Genomic DNA, 11781 nt, shown 5'->3' on the forward strand with positions numbered 1-11781 from the left:
GAATTGGGGACACCCCCCACACACACTGAGGTTGTGCCGGTCAATCCATCCCCACTTCATTCAACATCATAGGCTGGACTAAGATCTCAGGAGAGTGAAAAGAGACTCCCTTCCATGGAAGGACCGCCTCCCATGCTGCACATCTTTGGTCCCTAACAGACCAGAACACAGACCATCCTTGTTAGCTGAGACTGCGGGTAAAGAAGGGGTCAGCTAGGGGTCCAGGAAAGTATCTCCTATCTCTACCACCGAGTGCAGGGGGCAGAGACCTAGGCTCCTGTCTTGATGAGGCAGAGGGTAGGAGAAAATACTGCAGTGGGTTCTGATACCATGGATGCATTAGCAAGTATCTATTAAGTGCATATATAACATGCCCCAGAGGCTGTGCTAAGCACCAGTCACTCTGCTAATGTGAGGGCTGCTGGTGCCAGTGCTGGCCTCCTTGTCCAGATCTTCCCCTACAAAGCCTGCCTGAGGGAGGCCTTTCCCTGGGTCTCTCGTTATTTCACAATGTTAGTCACTGTTCCTGTTACTCCTTCCTCTCATAGCATCACCACTGTCCCCCATGTCAGTCACCCCTTCACTCTTTTTTGTTTGGAGGGGGGAAGGCAGGGCAATTAGAGTTAAGTGACTTGCCCAAAGTCACACACAGCTAATAAGTGTCAAGTGTCTGAGGCCAGAATTGAACTCAGGTCCTCCCAACTCCGGGACCAGTGCTCTACTCACTGTGCCACCTAGCTGCCCCACCCCTTCACTCTTATTACATAGCTGGACCACTTCCTTTACTGATCACACAGCTCCTTTTGCTATGTGGGACCCTCCCTCCACTCATTTGTCAGAAATTTGTAGTCTTTGAAAGCCTACTGGAAGGCTGAAAGGTGAAGTGATCTGGCCCAGAGTGACCGGGCTCATAGTCTTCAGAGGCAGGGCTTGAACCTGCTCTTCCCGACACTACTTCCTAGCCTTAACGTCTCCCATGGCAAAGGCCCTTATGTTACAAGATGCTTACGCCCATCCTGTGGTTGAGATTCCATCTGGGAGCACGGAGTTACGTGATTCACAACGTGACTAGGAGAATCTACTAGGAGAATACTGGGACTTGGTTGGCAGAGTGAAGGATCCTGTTTATAAGGGGAGAGCAAGAATTTGGGACGAGGAGGAGGGGCAGGCAACAAGCCTCTGCCTTATAGAAGTCCACACCGAATGGAAAATGGGATTGTAACTCGTTAATAATGTTAAAATAATACAACACCTCCCCTGATAACACTTGAAGATATACAATAATCCAGTGAAATAGGAAGGCAGTACAAATATGATTAGCGAAGCCATTAATCATCAATTGGAATAGGGGGAAAGGATTTGGACCCGGGGTCAGGGGAAACTTGGGTTCAAAGCTCAGTTCCAACACTGAATCTCTCTGGGCCTTGGTTTCTGCATCTGTCAAATAGGGAGAATAATTAAATACTACATAAATGCAAGCTATCTTTATCCTCTCTGAGGACCAGAGAATGGAGCAGATTTACCCAAGCTCACACAACTAGTAAATGTCAACTCACACATCTGAAGCTTGGTATCCTGATTTCAGCAGCTGGGTGGCGCAGTAGATAGAGCGCCAGGCCTGGAGTCAGCAAGACCTGAGTTCAAACCCTGCCTCAGGCACTTACCAGCTGTGTGACCCTGGGCAAGTCATTTCACCCTGTCTGCCTCAGTTTCCTCACCTGTAAAAATGAGCTGGAAAAGGAAATGGCAAACCACTTCAATATCTCTGCCTAGAAAACCCCAAATGGAGTACAGAGTTATACATGACTGAACAAGTAAACAATAAATATCCTGATTTCAAGTTCAGTGGTTATTTCCACAACACAATGCTGCATCAAAAGGTTAAAGAATTTTGCTTGGCAGAAAGCCAAAAGGGATGCTGAACGGTCTTCTCCATGACCTGTCCCCATGCTCCTGGGGTATTGTGTATGTCCCTGGGTCTGAACCTTTTGGGGAGGAGGGTCTGGCTCTAGGCGAGGATCCCTTTGGTGTCTGGCTGCTGGGGACCAGCATATTAGGGTTTACCAATATTAGGTATAGTGGCAGCTGAGGAAATTTATTAAATTTTATAAGCATGCAAGAAACAGAGGCCCAGAAAGGTTAAATGACCTGAGGTCATACAGGTAGTAAGCAGGAGAAATGGAAGTTAAGCCCAGACCTCCTGATTGGAAAATTCATCCCTTTTTTCTTACATACAACAGCTGCTTTTGTCAGTTATGGAAGGGTTGATGTGTCTTTCACTAGGAGTCATGCCATAATGCAGGGAATTCATGCCAAATAAGGCATTATTCCACCTCTCCTTAAGCACCATCAGCAGGAGCCCTCACTACCTAAATAAGGTAGCCCATCCCAGCATCAGACAGTGCTGATTACAAGCAAGTTCATCCCTTAAACTAAGCTGAAATGTGCCTTCCTGTCCCTAATTTCTTTTCCTCATACCAGTATTTCATATATTTCCCCTATCCCTCCAGTCTTCTCTTGGCCAAGCATCCCCAGTTCCTTCACCCAATCCATTCCACAAATGTCCCTTTATTACACTAATCACTCTCTGATTCCTTCCTAAAATGTACCAGAAACTGAACACCAAATGATGGAAGTTTGTTCTACGAGAAAAAGTGTCCAGGTTTTCATAGGTTAAGCCTCGATTGCCCATTCTCGTGAAAATAACAGAACCATAACGTTAAAGCTGTTACAAGTCCTTCACTTTACATATGCTAGCCTTTAGGAGTTAGATAAACATCTGTAACTCCGAATTTCGATTTGAGCTATGGACTCAGCCTGCCGGAGTTTGAGCACCAGCTGCTCGGGCAGCTGGCATCAAAGCAGATGGGAGTTCCTGTAGGGGCACTGGAGACTGCCTGATTCACAATGTGCACAGATTGGAACCGTTTCATCAAAGGCCCCCCAATACCAACCGAAGGATTTTGTTTTTTCTGTACACACTGAAGGTTTCTGAAAAGGGGTGTACCAAGAGTATGGATGGGCGATGCTGGCATCAAGGAAACCAGTTAGTTGGGAAGCTTTTACAATAGTCAAGTTGAGAAAAGAGGGCATTACCTAGGGTGATTACAGTGGAAATAGGGGTAGAAGGTACAAAGATATAGTACTAAGATAGAATCTACAGGGCTTGTAGCTTATCTGGGCTTTGTATTCTGATGCATTTCCCATTAATATAGGTATCATCACTCTTATACCCTACTAGGTGGCCCAGTGAAGAGCCCTGGGCTTGGAGTCCGGAAGTTTAAATCTGCTTGTCAGAAGCTTAATAGCTATGTGACCCTGGGCAAGTCATTTAAATAATCTTTTACTCTGTTTCCATAACTATAAAATGAGGATACAAATGGCACTTACTTTGCAGAGTTATTGAAATGGAATGAGATATGTATCTAAAATATTAGTCAAATAATATATTTATAAAGCACTTAACACAGTGCCTGGCACATATGAAGTGCTATACAGATGCTTATTTCCTTCCACTTCCCTATACTGTAAATTCTCTGAGGGCAGGAATACAAAGAATTATAGAATTGGACAATTGGAATCTCAGCAGCTATGGACCATAGTCCAATCTGTATGTGGAACAATACATAGCTATTACATGCTATAATATGCCCGATGAGTGGCCTCTGCTTGGAGATCTCCACAGAGAGGGAACCCACTATCTTTCCAAGCAGCCCAGCTCTCAAACCCAAATTTGCCACTTTGCTTTTTCTTTTTCTTTTTTTTTAGCCTTTAAAGAATGGTTTTATTGTTTTAAACTAAGGTACAAATGTATTGTTTTTTAAATGCAGAATGGTATTTTTTCTTTTTGATTGATTTTTAAAAAATCATTATTTTTTTTAAATTTAAATTTATTTATTTAACGTATTTGGTTTTCAGCATTGATTTTCACAACAGTTTGAATTACAAATTTTCTCCCCATTTCTACCCTCCCCCCCACTCCAAGATGGCATACATTCTGATTGCCCCATTCCCCAGTCAACCCTCCTGTCTGTCACCCCACTCCACTCCCATCCCCTTTTCCCTTACTTTCTTGTAGGGCAAGATAGATTTCTATGTCCCATTGCCTGTATATCTTACTTCCTAGTTGCATGCAAAAACTTTTTTTTTTTAACATATGCTTTTAAAACTTTGAGTTCCAAATTCTTTCCCCTCTTCCCTCCCCACCCACCCTCCCTAAGAAGGCAAGCAATTCAACATAGGCCACATGTGTATCATTATGAAAAACCCTTCCACAATACTCATGTTGTGAAAGACTAACTATATTTTGCTCCTTCCTATCCTATCCCGCTTTATCCAATTTTCTCCCTTGACCCTGTCCCTTTTCAAAAGTGTTTGCTTTTGATTACCTCCTCCCTCTATCTGCCCTCCCTTCTATCATCCCCCCCTTTTTTTATCTCCTTCCTCCTTCTTTCCTGTGGGGTAAGATACCCAATTAAGTGTGTATGTTATTCCCTCCTCAGGTCAAATCCAATGAGAGCAAGATTCACTCATTCCCCCTCACCTGCCCCCTCTTCCCTCCCAACAGAACTGCTTTTTCTTGCCACTTTTATGTGAGATAATTTACCCCATTCTGTCTCTCCCTTTCTCCCTCTCTCATCCCTTAATTTATTTTCTTAGATATCATCCCTTCATATTCAACTCACCCTGTGCCCTCTGTCTATATATATTCCCTTCAGCTACCCTAATACTGAGGTCTCATGAATTATACACATCATCTTTCCATGTAGGAATGCAAACAAAACAGTTCAACTTTAGTAAGTCCCTTATGATTTCTCTTCCTTGATTACCTCTTCATGCTTCTCTTGATTCTTGTGTTTGAAAGTCAAATTTTCTATTCAGCTCTGGTCTTTTCACTGAGAAAGCTTGAAACTCCTCTATTTTATTGAAAATCCATATTTTGCCTTGGAGCATGATACTCAGTTTTGCTGGGTAGGTGATTCTTGGTTTTAATCTTAGCTCCATTGACCTCCGGAATATCATATTCCAAGCCCTTCAATCCCTTAATGTAGAAGCTGCTAGATCTTGTATTATCCTGATTATGTTTCCACAATACTCAAATTGTTTCTTTCTGGCTGCTTGCAATATTTTCTCCTTGATCTGGGAGCTCTGGAACTTGGCAACAATATTCCTAGGAGTTTTGTTTTGGGGATCTTTTTCAAAAGGTGATTGTTGGATTCTTTCAATTTCTATTTTACCCTCTGGCTCTAGAATATCAGAGCAGTTCTCCTTGATAATTTCTTGAAAGATGATTATCTAGGCTCTTTTTTTGATCATGGCTTTCAGGTAGTCCAATCATTTTTAAATTATCTCTCCTGGATCTATTCTCCAGGTCAGTGGTTTTTCCAATGAGATAGCTCACATTGTCTTCCATTTTTTCATTCCTTTGGTTCTGTTTTATAATATCTTGATTTCTCATAAAATCACTAGCTTCTACTTGCTCCAGTCTAATTTTTAAGGTAGTATTTTCTTCAGTGGTCTTTTGGACCTCCTTTTCCATTTAGCTAATTCTGCCTTTCAAGGCATTCTTCTCCTCATTGGCTTTTTGGAGCTCTTTTGCCATTTGAGTTAGTCTATTTTTTAAGGTGTAGTTTTCTTCAGTATTTTTTTGGGTCTCCTTTAGCAAGTCATTGACTTATTTTTCATGGTTTTCTCACATCAGTCTCATTTATCTTCCCAATTCTTCCTCTACTTCTCTAACTTGCTTTTCCAAATCCTTTTTGAGCTCTTCCATGGCCTGAAACCAGTTCATGTTTTTCTTGGAGGCTTTTGATGTAGGCTCTTTGACTTTGTTGACTTCTTCTGCCTGTATGTTTTGGTCTTCTTTGTCACCAAAGAAGATTCCAAAGTCTGAGACTGAATCTGGGTCCATTTTCGCTGCCTGGCCATGTTGCCAGCCAACTACTTGACCCTTGAGTTTTTCATGGGGGTATGACTGCTTGTAGAGAGTACTTTGTTGCAAGCTTGAGGGGTTTACACTGTTGTTTTCAGAGCTGTTTCTCCACAGCAAGCTCTGCCACACCAGCGCTCCTCCTCCCCCAAGAACCACCAACCTGGACCTTGACTCAGATCTTAAGCAGGCTCTGCACTCCAGCTCTGATCCTCCACTTAATTCCTCCCACCAGGTGGGCCTGGGGCAGGAAGCAACTGCAGCTGTAGTTCTGTCCTCAGAGCTGCACCACCTCCGCTGCCCCAGGGCAGTGGCCAAACCGGGAACTCCTTTCACTCTGTCCCAGCAGCTTTTCCCACTAACCTTTCCCACAACCTCTGTTGTCTTTGGTGTTTGTGGGCTGAGAAGTCTGGTAACTGCCATAGCTCACTGATTCGGGGTGCAAGGGCCTGTTACACCCAGCTCCCAGTGTGGTTGGTCCGGGCGCAGCCCATGCTGGGCTCTGCTCCTCTCTGCTGCACTCCCAGCTGTGTGGGATAGACCTTACCCAGCAACCATCCAGGCTGCCCTGGGCTGGAACCCTGCTTCCCTCTGCTATTTCGTGGGTTCTGCAGCTCTAGAATTTGTTCAGAGCCATTTTTATAGGTTTTTGGAGGGACCTGGAGGGGAGCTCAAGCAAATCCCTGCTATCCAGACACCATCTTGGCTCTGCCCCCCCACTTTGCTTTTTCTATTTACTGCTCCTGATTTAGCCCTGAAGGGGTTAAATAGAGGAAGGCTAATCCTTAATTCCCACGATAGCCTTTCAGATCCTTGAAGACACCTAGCATGTTCCACCAGGATCTCCTCTTCTCCAGGCTAAACATCCTCAGTTCCCTCAACTGACCTCAGATAACCTCGGACCACCTTGGTTGCTGTCCTATGGATACTCTTCAATTTATTAATGTCCTTATATAGGCACCATTACATTAATTACTTTAATACTTAATAAGGTCCTGAACAGAACAAAATATTCCAAATGAGTTTTGGTGAGGGTGGAATACAGAGGAACAACCATCTCCCCTGTTCCAGGAAGCGGAGCCCTTCTTAATGCAGCCCAGAATTACTTTTAGCTCTTTTGGCTATTGCATCATGCTATTGACTATTGAGCCTGTGGTCCACTAAAACACTAAGGCCTTTTTCAGAATAATTGCCACCCATGTCTCCCCACATTATAATTTCAAAGTTGGCTTTTTGTACACAAGTGTAAGAATTTGCCTTTATTCCTATTGAATTTCATTTTATTAGGATCGATCCAATGTTCTAGCGTAGCTTGTCACACAGCATATTAGCATCCCTCCCAGCTTAGCATCATCTGCAAATTTGATGGGCATACTATCCATGCTTTTAAAAAAAGCTAAATCATTGATTAAAATGTCAAAGGCACACACATCCTTGGAATACTCCTCTAGAGACCTTTTGCCATGGTGACACTACTGAGTTCTGTCTTTGCCTAAACATTGTATTTTCAGCAACCCCTAAAGAAGCCTACAAAAACAAGAATTGCTTTTGCTTTTATATCACATTTGATTCTGAATATATCCTTCCCCACTCCCTTACCCAGTGACTCCTATAACAGAAACTATGTCTTAGATCTAGAAAGGGGAAAAAAACGATTTCATTAAAATTACTTCATTGCTTGGTCTGGGACTATATGCGAAAGTCCATAGTCCCATGGTCCTCTGTCTTTATAGTAAAGAGTGAGATACATTTTCTTCATTCTTCCCCGGGGACAAAACTGATCATTTAAATTTCATTTTCATTGTGTTGTATATGTTGTTTTTCTGGTTCTGCTCACTTTGCTTTTGTATCAGTTCACATTTTCTTATGTTTCTCTGCATTTTTCACATTCATTATCTTATATGGCATATGTTCCACTTTGGTTAGCTATTCGCCCATTGACGGACATCTATTTTGTTTACAATTCTTTGCTTCCTCCTCTACCCCCAAACGTGCTCCTGTGAATATTTTGGTGTATATGGGATTTTTTTTTTGACTCCTTGGGGGTATATGGCTAACAACGGGATTTCTGGCTCCAAGTATGGACATTTTATTCACTTTTTAAAAATACATGATTCCAAAGTGTTTACTAGAATGGTTGAATCAATTCACAGCTCCACATCCCCCTGTCAAATGACTTGCCATCTTTTATCATTGGCAATTTGCTAGGTATGAGAGAAGACCTGTTAATTTGATTTACATCTCATTATTAGGGACTTGGAACAATCTGCCATGTGGCTAATAGTTTACAAAAGTGAACACTCTTTGTTCACGTATTTTGGGCACTTATCCCCTGGGAAATGATTCTTGGTCATATACTTATTAATTCCTTATATAGCATGGCTATCAGATCCCCTTATCCAAAGTATTTGATGCAAAGATGTTTTAGCCAATGAAGTTTTGTCTACCCTAGCTATATTTTGTTTATGCCAAGGTTTTTCAAATTCATATAACTGAAATTATCTATCTTGTTTTCCTTTATTCCTTTAAGAATTCTTCCTCTAGCCCTACCTGTGAATGGTACCTCTATCCATTTTTCAAAGTGATATTTTATATACTAGCAGAACAGACCAGTCAGAACACATTGGGTAGAGAATAAACTAGTAAAGCTTGTTTGTAATCTAACCAGAACTAAGGTAGGTACCATGTCCAAGGGGGCAAGATGGGAAAACATGATTGGGAACCATGGCTGATGGGCAACTTAAATAAGACCCACTCAGGTATGGATTCGGAACCCTGCTGAATGACTGGCTCAATGTTTGGCAATCAGCCTGGTGCACCTCTGAACTAGGACTTGTGGCATCTCTTCTTAAGAGTTAAGGGGCAGCTTGGGGCAGAGCCAACACCACTTCGGGTCAAATCCTGTCTCCGGAACAGAATGGTTTTCTGACCCGGGCAAGTATCCTACTCTCTCAGAAATACTTTGATAGCTCTAAGACTCAGGATGCTGAGGTAGAGGGACCTTTCTCACCAGGGACCTCCAGGTTCAGTCCCCATCCCTATTAGGACTTAATGCCTTTTGCCTTGTATTAGAATTCTCTTTTTTTATGTCCCTGCTGGACGTAGGAAACACCATAGTCTAATTTTCTATCCCCTACATCTACAATCTATGTAGACAGAAGGTACTCAAAGAAAGTTTGTTGAACCAGTTGAGAAATCTAAAACATACTGTCCATTAATGGGGCCTCCTTCTACTACTCAGTAAGCCATCCCTTGTAACAACGAATAAAAAAGCTCAACAAAATTGACCAATAGATCAACCAGATCTGACAGCGTATCTAAGGCACCACCACACCCTTAGCGTTCCTCCCACCCCCCACACACACCTCTTATCTCCTCTGTGAGCCTACACTTGGTCATTACATTATTCATTTGGCACAGATTCCCTTACATCTTTGAATTCATGTCCATTGCTTCATTTAGTGTGGTAATAGTCCACTGAAGTACAATTGGCTTAGCCATGATGTAAATGCTAGGCATTTACTATTTCCAGTTCTTTGCTTTTTATTTTCACCTTCTTGGGGTATATGCAAAATACTGGGACTTCAAAGTTAAAAATATGAACATTTTATTCACTGTTTTTTAGAATAATTCCAAATTGTTTTTGAGAATGGTTAGTCTAAGGGACTTCTGGTTAAGATGGAGAAATGCCCAAGACTCTATGGGAGTCCTGTTCTCCCAGTTATACTTCAGTAAAGATTATAACTGCCACTTAACCCTGTTTGCCTCAGCTTCCTCATCTGTAAAATGAACTGGAGAAGAAAATGGCAAACTCCAGCACAATTGCCAAGAAAACCCCAAATGAGGTCACAAAGGGTCAGACACAACTGAAACAACTGAACAAGGATCATAAAGGGTACCAAGATAATGATCAATATTAAAAAAAGAAACAACAGTAAATTTCATCAGAAAGCCCAGGACTAAAAGGCAGCAGAAGCCTGTGGGCATCAGGAAAGAGATCTTGTCAGGGAAGTGGCCATGAAGACAGGGGAACACATTACAAGCCTAGCCCTGGCAAAAGGCCCAAACCAGGAACGAAGGCTGGAGATGAGAGTAAACGGAGACATCAAATTCAATGAAAGAATACTAAGGGTCAGGACGTGTGCGAGAGAAAATCCCAGAAGAAAGGAATTCTTCAACAAGTACAAGCAGAACCACAAAAAGAAAATATGGTTTTCCTACAAGGACTCTGTGACTGGAAGAATTAGTTTGTTTTCTTTCTAAGTGAAATAAATCAGGCAACAAGCATTAATGAGGTGTTTACTAGGTGCAAGGTACTGTGCTAATTAATGGGGAAACATAGACAGGCACAAAGTCCCTCGTCTCAAGGGATGCTGACAAGCATCGCATCTTTGATGATGAGAAACTTCTTTTCCGGTTCTTCAATAGCTGTGGTTCTTGAGAGGCAGGGGCTGTAAGGTCACACCTCTACAAGGGACTGCCCTCTCCAATAGTACAGGCACCAGGCCAGAAGCAGGACCTGTTCTCCACAGAGCGCTGCTCATCCTGGGGCTCTCAGCCCTAGACTGTCTTCCCGAGGTGAGCCCACCTGGCACCTGCCTTCTCCAATCACCCATCAGCAGCGGCTGGTAGGCCCGGGCACTTCTCCACAAGGACTGCTTCCTTCTGCCAGGATAACAGATATGATCACTGATTTATTAAATGTTTGCTTGAAAGCCCCACCAGTTATTTTCCATTTACTCACATAAACCATGTGATGTTCTGCACTTGGAACAAGACTGGCCATTGCCTGTTGGCTGAATTCTGATCCTTTCCTGGTTCTGCCCCACTCCTTACATCATTGCATTTCTAAGTTGTGTGATTTTTCTCTTGGCTCTGCTTTCTGGCAGCACCTGGCGCACAGTATGCGTTTGATGTTCCTTTCCTTCCTCTGCTTCTCCCTCTGTTTGAGCAATTCCTTCCTTATCCTGTATGCCATATTCCACAAGCACCTAGTTTGTTTCCGGGCTTTTGATGCTACCTTTGCTTAGCCATGTGCTTTCTCTCCTGTTCTTTCCTCCCAGGGATTCTCTTCTATTCCACTCTTCTACTTACATGTTGCACTAGACCCTTTTTTGCTTCCTCAGCTTTTTGGTCTGTTTTCCTGCAAGATTTTTCTTTTGTAGGTCACTTGTTTGGTCATTCTTTTGCTGAATCCTTCAGTTGGAGAGGGCGCCACAGCAAATGCTCTCTCCTCCAGAAACCTCCCTCGCCCCTCAATGGGGAAGGCTGCTTCCCTCAACTTGACCATCACTTACACTAATAGCTGTAGTACAAGATTGGGCCATTCCCTCATCAGACAAGCTGAAGGCAGGGACCATGCCTTATTCAGATTTGGTATTTTTCCCAGAGCTTGGCAGAACAGCCACTTTATATTTGTTGACTGTTTAAAACAACAAGATTAAGTAAGCAAAGTAAAAGACAACACTGGAGCCTCAGAAAATGAGAACCAAAGACGGGAAGTCAGGATGAGGGAAGCGTGGTAGGAGAAAGGGTAATCGTTCTTTTTGTAGATGATAACAGTGAGAAGTTGCCAAGACTCCAAACTGATACTTGAGGAACATGGCACCAGGTTGATGAGATGGGCAGTGTCAGCTTACAAACAGGGCCCCTCAATTCTCCCAAACATCCGTGTACTCAGCAGACCGAAACCCATCTCCATCTGGCCATTCTGGACACCTGTCAGTAGCCTCCATGAATGTCCTTCATCCACCCAAGAAGGCCTAAGGCCTTCTGGCTCCTTTAATATTTGATGAACACAGACAACACTTGGGAGGCCCATATGTTACGTCAAAAAGCACCATGCATGGAAA

Source organism: Trichosurus vulpecula, chromosome 2 (assembly GCF_011100635.1).
Source record: "Trichosurus vulpecula isolate mTriVul1 chromosome 2, mTriVul1.pri, whole genome shotgun sequence".
In the NCBI taxonomy this organism is placed as follows: domain Eukaryota; kingdom Metazoa; phylum Chordata; class Mammalia; order Diprotodontia; family Phalangeridae; genus Trichosurus; species Trichosurus vulpecula.